The 15,056-nt window shown below is 41.5% G+C and overlaps 1 long non-coding RNA gene across 1 annotated transcript; it reads right to left on the bottom strand.

The window, feature by feature from the left end:
• Positions 1-3,387: 3,387 nt before the first annotated feature.
• On the bottom strand, positions 3,388-5,458 carry LOC125573668. The gene is made up of 3 exons (XR_007314156.1): positions 5,253-5,458; positions 4,824-4,885; positions 3,388-3,627 (listed from the first exon to the last, which is right to left on the bottom strand). It is a non-coding gene; the product is annotated as an uncharacterized LOC125573668 (long non-coding RNA).
• Positions 5,459-15,056: the final 9,598 nt, after the last annotated feature.

Here is a 15,056-nt window from a genome sequence, read left to right as displayed (position 1 = left end):
GGCACTGCCTAAAAGCGGAGCCAGCATTGAACACCTTTTGTGTTGACTGATATAGGATATAGGATCCTGCTAGGGGATCTAGGATCCTGCTCTCTACTGAGATTTATTTATTGTACCAACCAAATGGATCCAGGCCTTATTCAATAATTTAAATTATGCAGTACATCAAAGTTAACAAACACAATTCCTGGTGTGGATATGGCTGTCAAAGTTGTCAAAAGTCTAATGGTAAATTCTTATGTCCCATCATATAAGTTCTATTATGAATAATTTTTTTAATCAAAACAATACTCCCACAAGCTTTGCCCTTGTGCAGAAAATGTCATGGATGTAACAGCATTCCAAAGATTCAAAATAATATATTTAGACTGTTTAGATGCCATACTGTAATTTTTATGTATTGATTTAGTGGCGATTCTCTCCTTCATTGGACCGAATATTCAGAAAAATGTCTGGAAATTAAAATCCAAAAATATATCTCCTTTCATGCATTACATATTGGTGCACCCCCCTTTACCATATTAGTGGCCTTGTTGCTGGTAGCCTACTCCCAAATGAATACAATGAAGAAAAAACAGATTGAAAATTCTAACTTCTAATTTCAAACCAAACCCTTTCGTTGATCTATGTTTGGGGTAGAGAGGAAGCAAAGAATATCAATTGACTAAAAAATAATCGACGGCAGAGGAGATATAAAGTGAATTGACTCAACTTGAAAGGTTTAGTGAAAAAAAATATAACAGTAATGAAAATAATTTGATTGAGAATTTCTTGACATTTCCCCTTTCCCATTATCTTAACCCTTTCACCACCACAGGCCTCTAAAGAGGCCATGTCTTTGCTATCCAAGCTATTTAAACAGAATTCTATTATTGAAAAAGAACAAGGTTGTGGCTAGTGTTATAAAGTTTAAGTATCTTGCCCTAAAAAACCCTTTCCTTTAATAAAAGTTCCATTAATGTACATTTGCAAAGCTACATTCTGACAAGCTTTGTTCTTGCGAAGAACAAGTAATGGATGAAACAGGATTTCAAAGATGGAATATAGTGTCAGACACAATTTTAGATAAGATGCAATGCTGAAGTTTTAATGTACCATTTTAAGTGGTGATTTTCCATCCCCAGGGGAATTAATATCTACAAATATATCCAGTAATGCATTATATTTTGGTGTTTTGAGAAACCCTGGATCTAACTATTCCAATGAAATAAATCTAAACCTCGAAAATAGAAGTGAAAGTAATAAATGAAAATTTCTAATTTAAAATCAAATCTGTTCATTAATTTATTTTTGGTGTAGAGGGGAAATAGCAAAGAGCATCAATTGCATAAAAATAGTAAACAGGGAGAAGAAAAAGGAAGAAATATGACTCTTCCTTAAATGTTTGAAAAGAAAATATAATAACAATAATGTGATAATTATATTCAGAACTTTTATAAAATATCCCCTTTCCCATTATCGTTAGGCTGATAGATAACTGTTTTCTTTACAGATTTATTATTTAAAAAGCAAAAGTTTGTTTTTAGTTTTATATTATATAAGTATTTTGTTCTAAAAAACCTATTGAGTGTGTACTACTGAATCACATAGTAATGAACTAGTCTTTTGCGCCCCCGCAGAAGTCAGGGGTTAATGTGGGGTTTTAGACCACTTTTTAAACAAAATATATGGGGTGGTGGTATTGTTTTTGACTCTTAACTTGGAAACAGGCTTTTATTAAAGTTTAGTCCCCCACCCTTCCATGGGACCATGGGTGTGGGGGTATCAAATGACTAGTGAATAAGAACATCCTACTGTTCTCTTCAAGACATGGTTTTTAATTCTCATGTCTTCCAGTCTTTAGCATTCATCTTGGCCCTCAGGTAGTTCCTGGTTCATAAAAGAGTGAAAACAATTATTTATTATTTCTTTCAAAACAATCTTTTTATCAAGCCATTTATAATCTAACTGATTTTTCACAACTATTTGAAAAAAAAATAAACACATGAGATGCAAGATGCAGACAATAACAACAATACATATTGAAAATAGGGGTTGATTTTTTTTATCTTCGGTAAGGAAAATTTCTCTTGTAAGTTGAAAAAGTTGCTGTATCTTCTAAGGATATGTATCTTCTTAGGACTACGAGCACAGGATATAAAGAAAAGAACGGTCTTCTTTAGCAGTATTTGACAAATGCAACACGATATTGGTTAGCCTTTATGAAATATCTCAACACAATCAATCTGCCCTGAAGAAGTCTTATTAAAGACGAAAATTTGGCAGAGTCGAGTTCCAGTTTTTGTTGTGTTGTATTTTATTCAACAAAATCAAGAATATAGATAAAACGAAGAATGTCAAAACAAAAGCTGTTATGCTCAAATAATTTGATTACTTAGTTTAGTACTCGCATTCTCAAAGCATACAAAAAGGACAACAAAAAGCCTAATAACTGTCATATCCTCAATAGACAATACAAATCGCCGAAACTCACCTTGCATAGTTTTTTTTTTTTTTGGTCGCTTTCTTGTGGTTGTGTTCGCTTTTTAATGTGGCGTGAATGAATGTTAGTAGATCTCCTCTAGTTGACTTCATCCTTAAGTCACAAAATTTGAGGCAAAATAAATAATCATCGCATAATCGACTAGAACTTTTTCCCTTGCTCCGTGCTTGTATTTAGTCGCCATTTCGGGGCCGAGTGGGGCCTGGAAGTCTCGCGGCTGACTGGCTGGCTGGCTGGCGAGTGACATCACAGGGTACCCGCGCGATGACCACAAAAACCAAGTCGCATACCTATACCATATTTCTATGCCTATGGAGCTACGCGCTTGCCTCCGCTACTACCGTCTACTTTTATGGAGAGCCCCTCTCCCCCCCCCCCCCCCCCCCCCCCGATGCTTCAACTTTGTACAAGTGTGTAAATGGCCCTGCAGGAAAGATGTCCTGTGGGAATAAAGCCTTGAGCGCCCTTGTGTCTTCCCAAGCCTGTATGATTATCACATGCATGTAACCCCGTAGGGAAGATATCACTGTGTGAATGAAGCTTTGAGTGCTCTTGCGTGGATATATTCTTCCCAATACGACATGTTTAGTCATCAAGTTTGTATATGTCCCTCTAGAGATGATATCCTGTGTGAATGTAGCCTTGAGCGCCATAAGAAGTTCTCGATGAATTTTCCCGGGAGATTGCAGTAAATGTATAGGAAGTTTCGATTTTTTGCTGGGAGATTAAAGCTAAAAACCGAGAGACTTTGCAGGTATGGTCATCACCATCACCATCACCATCACCATCACCATCACCATCACCATCACCATCACCATCACCATCACCATCACCATCACCATCACCATCACCATCATCATCATCAACAACAACACCACTATCATCACTATCATCAACCTCATCCCAATCATCATTGCCACTACAATGGTAATAAGATTAATGGTGATTTAAGGTGACAGATTAAAGTGGTACAGGCATTGCTGTTGCTTCCACCCCCCTCCCCCTGAATGTATGAATGACTAACTTACCTATTTCGCACAGATTCCCCTCCCACCCAGGGGGGCAGTGACAGATGAAAGAGTTAGTGCTGTTGGCCTCACACGTGGCTCCGTTTTCACATGGGGTGTCCATGCAAGGATCGATTTCTTTAAAAAAGGAAATGATTAAGAATAAAGAATAAAGAACAGTGCAAGTTTTTCAACCACTTATGTGTGGCAGCTCAGAAGTACGGGCTTGGTCTCAAAAAGGAGCAGTTAAAGTTTTATGTTATACATCTATTACAAAAAGCATGGAGCAGTCCGTAAAGTCTTTACAGTTTACAAATTTCACTATTCAATTCAGCCGGTATATAAACATGTATGTTTGTATATTGAACTGAACAGGATTTTCTTGAGTCCTCCACAGATCAGACGTCTCCTAATAACCTCTTTTCCCTTTTTTCTTGCTTTTAATATTTTGTATTCATGGATTAAAAAATTAGTTGTATTAATGAATGTATTCACTGGACTGAGATGCCCCTTTCAGAGGTAAGCTCCAAGCACATGCCCCTTTCTTGTTTCTAACCAAGATTTCTCCCATCAAGACCCCAAGAAATTTAAGACAAATAAAATACTGGCACGGCGGCTCGCCAGTCTTTTGAATGACGAATAATATAATAAGTGGTAGCTGGCAATTTAAATTTACCGTCTTTTCGAATCATCATGTTTGTTAATTGTGGGGAATTCCCTAGGTACGGGAGGCTGTTTCCCGTGGGGAATTTTCTAGGTACGGGAGGATGTTCCCTGTAGGGAATTCCCTAGTTACAGAGGCTGTTCCCTGTGGGGATTTCCCTAGTTACAAGGCTGATACCTCTGGGGATTTCCCTAGTTACATAGGCTGTTCCCTGTGGGATTTCCCTAGTTGCAGAGGCTGTTCCCTGTGGGGAATTCCCTAGTTACAGGGGCTGTTACCTGTGGGGATTTCCCTAGTTACAAGGCTGATACCTCTGGGTATTTCCCTAGTTACATAGGCTGTTCCCTGTGGGATTTCCCTAGTTGCACAGGCTGATACCTCTGGGGATTTCCCTAGTTACATAGGCTGTTCCCTGTGGGATTTCCCTAGTTGCAGAGGCTGTTTCCTGTGGGGAATTCCCTAGTTACAGAGGCTGTTACCTGTGGGGATTTCCCTGGTTACATAGGCTGTTACCTGTGGGGATTTTCCTAGTTACAGAGGCTGTTCCCTGTGTGGATTTCCCTAGGTATCGCTAGGGACCTGCCAAACGAGTGACGATCATGCTAGATCATGCAAGATAGATTGCTTAATGTCAACTGGCTACCAGCAAGAGTACAGAAGACGCCCTTACCCATCCATTCAGAGGACGCCCCTTTCTTGTAATAACAAAATGAACGACGCCTGTTCTCAGATCTGGCGAACAAGAAAATAGCTAGTAAGCATTTATACTTTTTTATATCTTATATTAAGCGAGTTTTAACAATAACAAACTAATGGCGTCCGAGTTCGATTACACGTTCGGTTGACCTGTACCTGTTAGAAAAGCACCAAATATAAGTCGGTCAGAAAAAGGAAATTTCATCAACCAATGTCTATCTTTTTTTCAGATAGAATAAAAGTTCAGAATTATAGTTCTTTTTAGGGCGGTTAGCAAACGTAATAAACAAAAAAAACATTTAAAGTTTACGTGTGATACAAATTAGATTAAAGCGGACTCAAATATGGTAAAACTCCTGACAGGGTTTTGGCGAGTCATGTAGCTACTGGAAGTCTTTCTTACCCATAATGCTCAGTGCTGCACTTGAACAGCACGTCCTCAGCAGGCAGCAAGAGCATGCAAACGTGACCGCCCCTGCAAGAGAGAAAATAGTACAGACAAAACCGGACAAAACCGAACGTGGAGGTTTTCTTCCTGGACCATTGTCTTCGATTACACCCCTTTTTGGAAATTGTGTAGTTCCAGAAAATATCCCCCCCCCCCCCATTGAGGGGATTGGAAATTCCAATCCCCTCAATGGAACAAAAGAACAAATTGCGTACGCTCAGAAAGTTTAAACTGTCCCACAATTTAGAAGATTATCTAACGGACGTAAAAATATTGACCATAGGATTGCCCTTACTAAATTCAGGCTAAGCAATCATAAGCTAGCAATCGAAACTGGAAGGTATGAAAAGCCATATAAAAAACCTAACGAAAGAAAATGCTTAGTATGCCAGACAGGTAAAGTGGAGGATGAAGAGAATTTTCTTTTAGAATGTCCCGCATATAAAGATGATCGGGATAATTTACTGGAATTCCTTAAAACGCATGCAGGTATCAATGTTAGACCTCATGCCAACAAAGAAAATAACTTCGTCAGAATTATGGGATTGAGCCGGAATCAAGAAGGATTGAAAGCTCCCATGATGCTTTGCGCGCGCAAAACATATTATCAACCGCCGAGCTTGCGTGACCAGGTTGTTTCGTGACCAAGGCAGCAAAATGGCTGCCGATGCTGTCCGCGTCTTATCAACTTTAGGCCCCTTCTTTCAACCTGCATAGTGTCATTTATCTTCACGGCATCGAAGAGAATCGTTTTATGACAGTGCAGGGATTTCCTTGTCTGCAAATAAATACGTCGCTGGCGCATTTTAGCTTTCCTGTCGAGGCCAATACTCGTCGGGCTTGTGTAATCCTTTGAACGACAGAGAATAAAAACAAACTAAAAAATGTTGCAAGCCCTGCTCTTTTTGGTTTGGGTCGGGTATTCGTACCAAGACGTAGGGGCCTAAAGTGGTTTGGTAGTGAGGTGGGTGTGATCATATGGTATGGTAATGTTGGAGGGTGATGGTGAAGGATGGCTAGTAAGGCAATGCAGAGTGGAGATGGTAGTAATGTAATTACGGTGAAGAGGTGGATAGGTTAGACTAGTAGGTGGTGGAGGGTGGTGAAAAGGTAAAGTGGGACTATAGAATAGGTTGTGGTAGTGTGTGGTGGGTAGGTGAAAAAGAAAAGATAATAATAATATGGTGTGGTGTGGAGATGGCTAATGGCTGTGTTGGTGGGAGAAAAAAATTGATATGGTGTATAGGTGAGAGTGGTGGTGAGGGGGATGTGGAGTAGATAAGGCTTATAATTCAGCGGGATGGGTCTATGTGTTTTAAAATGGTAGTGGTGTGGAGGACGGTTTAAAATTTGTGAGGTTATGGTGTAAATGTGGGTGATGATGTATCGTTATGATGTTAGGTGATCGTAAGGTGTTGGACTTTTTGGTTTGGATCGGGTATTCGTACCAAGACGTAGGGGCCTAAAGTGGTGTTGTAGTGAGGTGGGTGTGATCATGTGGTATGGTAATGTTGGAGGGTGATGGTGAAGGATGGCTAGTAAGGCAATGCAGAGTGGAGATGGTAGTAATGTAATTACGGTGAAGAGGTGGATAGGTTAGACTAGTAGGTGGTGGGGGGTGGTGAAACGATAAAGTGGGACTGTAGAATAGGTTGTGGTAGTGTGTGGTGGGTAGGTGAAAAAGAAGGAATAATAATAATAATATGGTGTGGTGTCGAGATGGCTAATGAATGTGTTGGTGGGGGAAAAAATTGGTACGGTGTATAGGTGAGAGTGGTGGTGAGGGGGATGTGGAGTAGATAAGGCTTATAATTAAGCGTGATGGGTCTATGTGTTTTAAAATGGTGGTGGTGCGGGGGACGGTTAAAATTTGTGAGGTTATGGTGTGAATGTGGGTGGTAATGTATCGTTGTGATGTTAGGTGATCGTAAGGTGTTGGTTTGTGGGTAGGTAGGGTGGGTCATAGGGTGTGGTCGTTTGTAGTTGGGTTTTGTGCTGTGGGGTAAATGTTTGTATGGTGTGGTGTTGGAGGGAGCGCTGGTTGTAGGACTAGTGGCTGCTGTAGGGTGTGGTTGGTTTGCTGTGTTGTAGGGTGAGTAGTGTTGTGGCCATGGGAAGGGGGGGTGTGTGGTTTTTGTGTTGGCAGGGGTCTGGCTTGTATAGGGTGTGTGAGGTGTGTATATTTTAGGTGAGAGTGTAGGAAAGTGTGAGGGGGGAGGAAGTGTATGTGTAGGTGTGTGGGGCTTAGGTAAGTGTTGGTGTTGTGCTGGGGTATGGAATAATCGTGGTGGGTTGTATGATGGCGTGGTATGGTATGGGTATGGGGCTGTTTGTGGGGTGAGGGATGAGGGGATGCTTGTTGTGGGGTAGGTGGGTGGTTGGGTGCGGGTGATGCGGGTAGGGGGGTACCTGGGTGGTTAGCTAGTTATGAGGGGGGGAGAAAGGGGGTTGTGACATGTATAGAGCTGGGTGGTAGTAGTATGTAGGTATGTTGTGTGGTGAGGATAGAGTAAGATCTAATTTGTGAGAGGGATGTGGGTATGTATGTGTTGTACTATGTGTAGGAGGAAAGGTGGTTGTGGGTGGGGCGGTTGTGTGTTTTTTGGGCGTGTGGTGTTGGGGGAGTGGGGTAGTGTTGGGGTCTGTATGCCTAGGGGTGGTGGTAGTGGCATGTTGGGGTTTAGTTGAGTTGTGTAGGTGGGGTAAGGGGTGTGGGGTACAGGGGAGGAGTGTGCTAGTGGTGTGAGGTGGGTATGGGAGGGTGTGGGTGGTAGGGCGCGTTTAGTGGTAGGTGTGGGGAGGAGGGCTGGGCCGTGGGGTGTGGTAGGGGTGTGTGCGGTGGGGGTGTGGGTAGTGGGTTTTTTTTTGGGGGGGTGGGGTGTGTTAGTGTGGGGGTAGGTGGTTAGTGTGGCGGTGTGGTGGTGGTGGGGGGGGGGGGGGGTTTGGGCGTGGGGGTGTGGGAGGGGGTACGTCTTGGGATCACAGATTGTGATACAGCACTTTCCCCGTCTCGATTCTTCGTATTCCTGCTGTTTCTGCTGCCTGTGCCTCCGCGTATTATTTTTGCTCAATATAGGCCATCGCATAAATTCATCGCTTATCAGCCACTATTTTAGAGCACTCATCGTTACACAATCTCTCTTTACACGACACAATATAACACCCCGTACTCGAGGAGCCAACTGTCCTATACTTATATAACCACTATCTATCTCCTATTTGCCATCCATTTCTTTCTTTTATACCGTATCTGCACGCCTTCATATTTTATTCCTATCACCAGCCTTGTAATTCCATTTAATTGTCTACAAGCTCAAATTACACTCCAAGATTGAACAATATGTTATCACAAGAAGTTATCAACATGTAATTATCACCTTCCTCCGAAGGTCAAACACACAGTTCTCCCCTAACATCTCACTGCTAGCCTATTTCCACCTCTCATACATAGCCACTACTCCGACCCTTACAGCCCTCAATGCAATACACCATATAAAATAGCCACACGTACACACTTTAACCCACACACCAACGTCCATTACCCACATTTTATCACCCCACACAGCCACAGTTAAGCCCCGACGCCTCGGTACGAATACCAGATTAAAACCAAAACTAAAAAACCATCTGACTTTGGGGAGAGGAGTGTTGACTGGCCCTCCCCTCGTGAATTTTCCCCTGGATCTCCCAGAATGCTTTGCAATACGTAAAGATATTTTCGTGGTTGTACAATCCTTCAAGGAATGAACATTGTGTTTTGAGGCCAAGGAAATGTACCTGGAGGATCAGAATAAAGGTATCTATTTGTGTCTTGAGCTGTGTTTGCTGATCTCTCTCCCTTGTGTGATATTTTGAGCGTTTTATTGAGAGGGGTGATTCTGCTTTTCTCTCCTTGTTCGATTTGAGATTTGTCAAAGAACCTGTGCTATTATTTGGCTTAAGAGTAGATGCCAACACCTTGGTTGGATGCATATCTGCAAGACCATTTATCCCTTAGACTGATGCCTGAGTATCTTCATCTTGTTGTGTTTATTTTGGATTTATGGATTTTTTGGGTTGTGGGTACTTCCCAAAGCCGGTACAGGCCGGTTGAGGGGTCAATGTGTTTACCAACACACCCTAAAAATCATGCTTGCCTCACTGCCTGAGAACAATGCCTTTTTCGCAAGCTTAGGTGCATACAAAAGTGTAGGCAAATTGTGCTCGATATACAAACAAGCCTCCTCTAAGTTATGGCTGATATTCTAGCAGATAATTTTTATGTTAAAACCATTAGGGAAACCACAGGGAGCCCAAATTCTATAAAAATATTTGCCTTTATAAATTCAAAGCAGCAGTGTCAACCCACTTTTGGTAATTTTCCTGTATATTCACCGTCAAAGTAATCTTATCACAAAACCTTGCCTGAATCTGATGTTTTCTTGGGCATTTTTTTCTAAAAAAGCTATGCATATCATCCCTATCAATGAGTCCAGTCATGTCCAAGTAAAAAAAATTCTATTTTCTAGGTTAAAGATATTCACTTGCTAGAAATGGCATATATGTGATCCAATCCACTGGTGTATGTCACAGCACAAGTCTAAAAGGTCTAGTTATTTTGATTAAAATCTAGGGGTGGTTGATTTACCAACACACCCTAAAAATCATGCTTGCCTCACTGCCTGAGAACAATGCCTTTTTCGCAAGCTTAGGTGCATACAACGTGTAGGCAAATTGTGCTTGATATACAAACAAGCCTCCTCTAAGTTATGGCTGATATTCTAACAGATAATTTTTATGTTAAAACCATTAGGGAAACCACAGGGAGCCCAAATTCTATAAAAATATTTGCCTTTATAAATTCAAAGCAGCAGTGTCAACCCACTTTTGGTACTTTTCCTGTATATTAACCGTCAAAGTAATCTTATCACAAAACCTTGCCTGAATCTGATTTTTTCTTGGGCATTTTTTTCTAAAAAAGCTATGCATATCATCCCTATCAATGAGTCCAGTCATGTCCAAGTAAAAAAAAATCTATTTTCTAGGTTAAAGATATTCACTTGCTAGAAATGGCATATATGTGATCCAATCCACTGGTGTATGTCACAGCACAAGTCTAAAAAGGTCTAGTTATTTTGATTAAAATCTAGGGGTGGTTGATTAATAGGGGAATTCACTATTCAGGTTAAAGATTCAAAGATACTTTTTTAAAGTTAATCTTTGGTGCTTTACAGTATGGAGATGTGTCATTAGTAGACCAGATGTTTTCAGGAGACGAGCTCAGACGAACGTCTGCCCACGTCTTTCTATTAATAAGCTATCCTTTTTTCTTCAAAAGTGTTGGAAGTGTTGACATTCTACCTTCCACAGGAATCCCGCCAGACCCGGCTAAGGTTCACTGCCAATCAAGGCCACACACATTTAGTGAAATAGATATTTGTTTTGGATTGTCTTTTCGTACAACAAGTTCTGTTTATGTTATGTCTTCGATAGAACAAAATATGATCTCGAGCAACAAGTGTTTTGATAAACGTTGTGGTAGTGTGTGGTGGGTAGGTGAAAAAGAAAAAATTAGTAATAATATGGTGTGGTATGGAGATGGCTAATGGCTGTGTTGGTGGGGGAAAATTGGTACGATGTATAGGTAAGAGTGGTGGTGAGGGAGATGTGGAGTAGATGTATTTGTAGGAACTACTAGGTATGAAATAGTATATCATGACCATTACTATGACAATATAGAGTATGAATCTAATGCCTGAATGATGTAAAAAATGAACAGGAAATATGTCCAAAATGTGTACAAAAAACCACCAAAAATAATAGAATAGTTTCTATTACAGCGAAAGTAATTGTAAAATAAATTGTAGCGCAGAAGTATTATAAGAAATAATATTATAAGACTAAAGAAAACAAAGAAAACTAACTTTTCTGGGTTAAGAATAGAACGGAAGTGACGTAGCACTTATGCATATTCGGTAAGTTAATTATGCGACCAATTTTAGAAAGAACGAACGCTTTGACACAAGCCGATGCGTTACCATGAAATAGATAAGTTAACGTAAATGATGCGAATTTGCTCGGAAAATATGTGTATTGATGGAGTAACATGAAAGACAAAGGATTCTAACAGCGATGGCAAAAGGTTAGAGTGTTAAATGAGGTCGTACGTCTTATAGGTACGGAGATAATTGCTTGTTTAAACTCGAGTGACCTCGTGCCTGACCCGATGAGTAAATTGTTAGTGAAGCAATTAAGAAAGCAGAAACTAGCTTGAAGTTTTGTATAAGAACAAAATCATTCTCCAGAAAAGAATGTAAAACAGATCTAACAGATCTCCCCCATTCATAATGAGGTAGTACGTGTTATAGGATCGGAGATAATTGCTTGTTTAAACTCGAGTGACCTCGTGCCTGACCCGATGAGTAAATTGTTAGTGAAGCAATTCACAAAGCAGAAACTAGCTTGAAGTTGTGTATAAGAACAAAATCGTTCTGCAGAAAAGAATGTAAAACAGATCTTAAATGATTGTAATAAACGGAGAAGTTATTCTGTCAGGTTATGTTCGGGTGGTTAAGATTATGGGTTATGAGACGACGGGTTAAGGTTGTTATAAGAGATGGGGTTGATAATGCAACGACATGAGAGTTATGAATAAAGGTTTTTTTTTGTTTAGTGGAAAAGGTAGTTAGTAAATATGGTATTATGTGGAGATTGAAACAGTTAAAATCGGTAACTTGTGGCGAGTGTTGTGTAGCGGATGTGAAGAGGTGATGGCGGCATTAGTGAAATCTGATGAAGGGGGATAATGCGAGTGTGAGCAGAATGATGAGCAGGGATATTGTGACGAGACTGTGTAGTGTTTTTGAGAAAGTGTGTTGTGTGTAGGGTAGGAAAGTAATATGTAGGGTAAGAGAAAGAAAAGTGTTTAGATTGTAGAGAGGAAATGGTGAGCGGTAATGGAGAGGGTGAGGTATGTGTGGAGGTATGTATCTAATGAAGTGTGTAAGTGGTATGATTGACAGGCGAAATTAAATAATAATAGAGATTGAATGAGTGTTGCGAAAACGCCGAGAAAACATATAAAATACTGTAGCGGTGAAAGGAAGTATTGCGGACAATGGAAAATGATGCTAGTAAAACGGCGAGAAGAAGATGAAGTAGGGGCGCGGGAGGCGGCAAAGGGAGCGCGGTGAGAGTGGAGATGACGCTGAAACGTTAACAAGACAGGAAGGATAGTTTCCCCAGATGAAGCGATAATCGGTGGTAAGAGATAAGGGGAAAAGGCAAAGGCACGAAGAAAACAACCGGCATGTATATGCAAAATGGACATAACAAAATAAACCAATAAGACAAAAGTGTGTAGGTCATTTCAAAGAGCTCTGCGAAATGTAGAACTAAAGGCATATGTAACGCCAACCAAGACTTCTCATCAGGGGGCGAGGTCTATTGGTTGGTCATATACGAACCTGGAGATTAAAGCGGGGAGACTTAGGGGGAAGCTAGGGGAAAAGCGGCGATGATGGTGGGAGTAAAAAGGGGAAAAAACTAGGGAGATGATTCGTATATGAAGCGTGTTTCGAATGATAAGGCCCTCATCACCCGCCCCTACACGCTCGTTAGTAATGCCTGTAGTGAAGCGTGGTGTATGCAATGGCCAAACCTGTGTAGCGTTTGGCTCCGCCTGAGTACATGGCTTGGTCTGAAAAGTAAAAAGTAGCGCGCAGGGGAATGAGGTAAAGAGAAAAAAATGGATAGAGGCTAAGCTAGGAGGGGGGAGTGTCTAGTGGATAAAATGTGCATGTGGTGGTCCTGGCTAGTGGCTGTATGTGGTGGACTAAATGATAAATAAGTGTGGGAACTTATGCATGTAGCGGGAAGGGGAGAGAATACGCGGGTGTCTTGATGTGATAGCTAGTATGTAGGATGTGTGGGAAGGAGGGTGTACATACCCGAGATGTGTATTCGCGGGGCTTAGATTGCGTGTCTTGTAGGTATTCCGTATGTAGCGAAGTGAGGGGTTATGAGGGGATTGCGCTCGTGGTTATACGGGTATTAGATGAAACTAGATATCGCTGTTTCCGTTTCCGGTTATTGTACATCCGGGTATTTATTAAATTGGTTGCGGTTTGGTTTATAAAATGGGCTAAACACGGCGGATGAATACAACGAATGACTATATTATTGTACGGGAATATTTTGGAAGTGTTCTGTGCTAGATACTGAGGGGATTGCGCTCGTGATTATACGAGTATTAGATGAAAATAGATGTCGCTGTTTCCGGTTTCGGCCATTGTACATCCGGGTATTTATTAAATTGGTTGCGGTTTGGTTTACAAAATTGGCAAAATATGGCGGATGAATAAAACAAACGGCTATATTATTGTACGGGAATATTTTGGAAATGTTCCGTGCTAGATAGGATGACGAGGTGGCATACGCTGAGAGGATGGAGTGTTGGTGAGGAGCCAGGTGAGGATATTCAGGGCAGTAACGTGTGTTACGTAGGAGTCTCGTGGAAGTTTTTCTACGGTCATTGTTGAGGCCGGTATGCCTATAGCTGGAGATGGTGGCTTGTTGTTGATGGATCGGGAATGTACTTCTGTAGAAGGACTGTTTTTATTGGTGTGGATATGCTGTGTGGTACAAGAGACTCGTAGGGTTCATTTTGCCGTTCTATTAGGGCCTTTAGGTTTATGGTTGTAGATGGCTGGCTTCCGAGTTTTTATCCAGTGTATATATATCAGTTATATTTCTGTAGAGGGGCTGTTCGTCGTTTCTTGAGGGTCTTGGTAGTGGTGAATAATCTTCGATGATTGGCTGGCTTGTAGTGGATATGGCGTGTTGCTTCCCTCTGCGTACATCTCATTTGACTCGCTCTTGTGGTTTGAGTTGATGTGGTGTTGGTGTAAGGTGTGAGATGTGGTGAAAGTGGTGATGTGTTGTTAAGTGTATCTATGGAGTGTGTGTCGTGGATGTGAACTTGGTGTGGACTAGTGTGTCTTTAAGGTTTTTGTGTCTGGTGAATGCTGTGGTAGGGGGTGAGGAGAATATGGAGGATAGTTCCTGGTCGCTGGATATGAGTTCCCAGTTAGCATGAAGGATGCGGGGGATGGTTGATGTGTTGTGATTGAACGGTGTGATGAAAGGTATGGCGGGTGGGGTGGGGGTGGTTGTTGGGGTGGCTGTGGGAGTGTTGGGAAATAGGAGTTGGTGTTGCGTGTAATGGCTTGCTCTGGTGAAGGCAGTGTGGATGACATGATCAGGGTAACCACGTGATAATAGTATGCGTCTGAGTTTAAGGAGTTGTGATTTGTAGGTATTTGTGTCGGTTGTAATGCGTCTGTAGCGGAGGGCCTGGCTATAAACGACACTGTGTTTGCAGGATAGTGGGTGGTGTGAGTGGTAGTGTAGAAGTAGAGTGCTGTCTGTGGGTTTGGTGTATAGACTGGATGTGAGGGTGCGTTGGGGTGTGACGTGGATATAGGTGTCGAGAAAGTTAATGCGGGTGGGAGAGTATTCATGGGTGAATTTAATTGTGGGGTGTATGCTGTTGATGTATTGTAAGAAGTTGAGGAGGGATGGCTCGTCATGAGTCCATATCATGAAGATATCATCAATGAAGCGGAGCCAAGTGTGTGGGGAGTGTGGCAGGGGGTTGTTGCGGAGGAGTTGGTGTTCCACAGAGGCCATGAATAGGTTTGCGTAGAAGGGTGCCATGCGAGTGCCCATGGCTGTACCGCGGAGTTGTAGGTAGTGTTTATTGTCGAATTTGAAATAGTT

The sequence above is a fragment of the Nematostella vectensis genome, chromosome 11 (assembly GCF_932526225.1).
Source record: "Nematostella vectensis chromosome 11, jaNemVect1.1, whole genome shotgun sequence".
Classification (NCBI taxonomy): Eukaryota; Metazoa; Cnidaria; class Anthozoa; order Actiniaria; family Edwardsiidae; genus Nematostella; species Nematostella vectensis.
The sequence above is the reverse complement of the archived record's forward strand: the minus strand, read 5'-3'. Positions and strand labels throughout refer to the sequence as shown.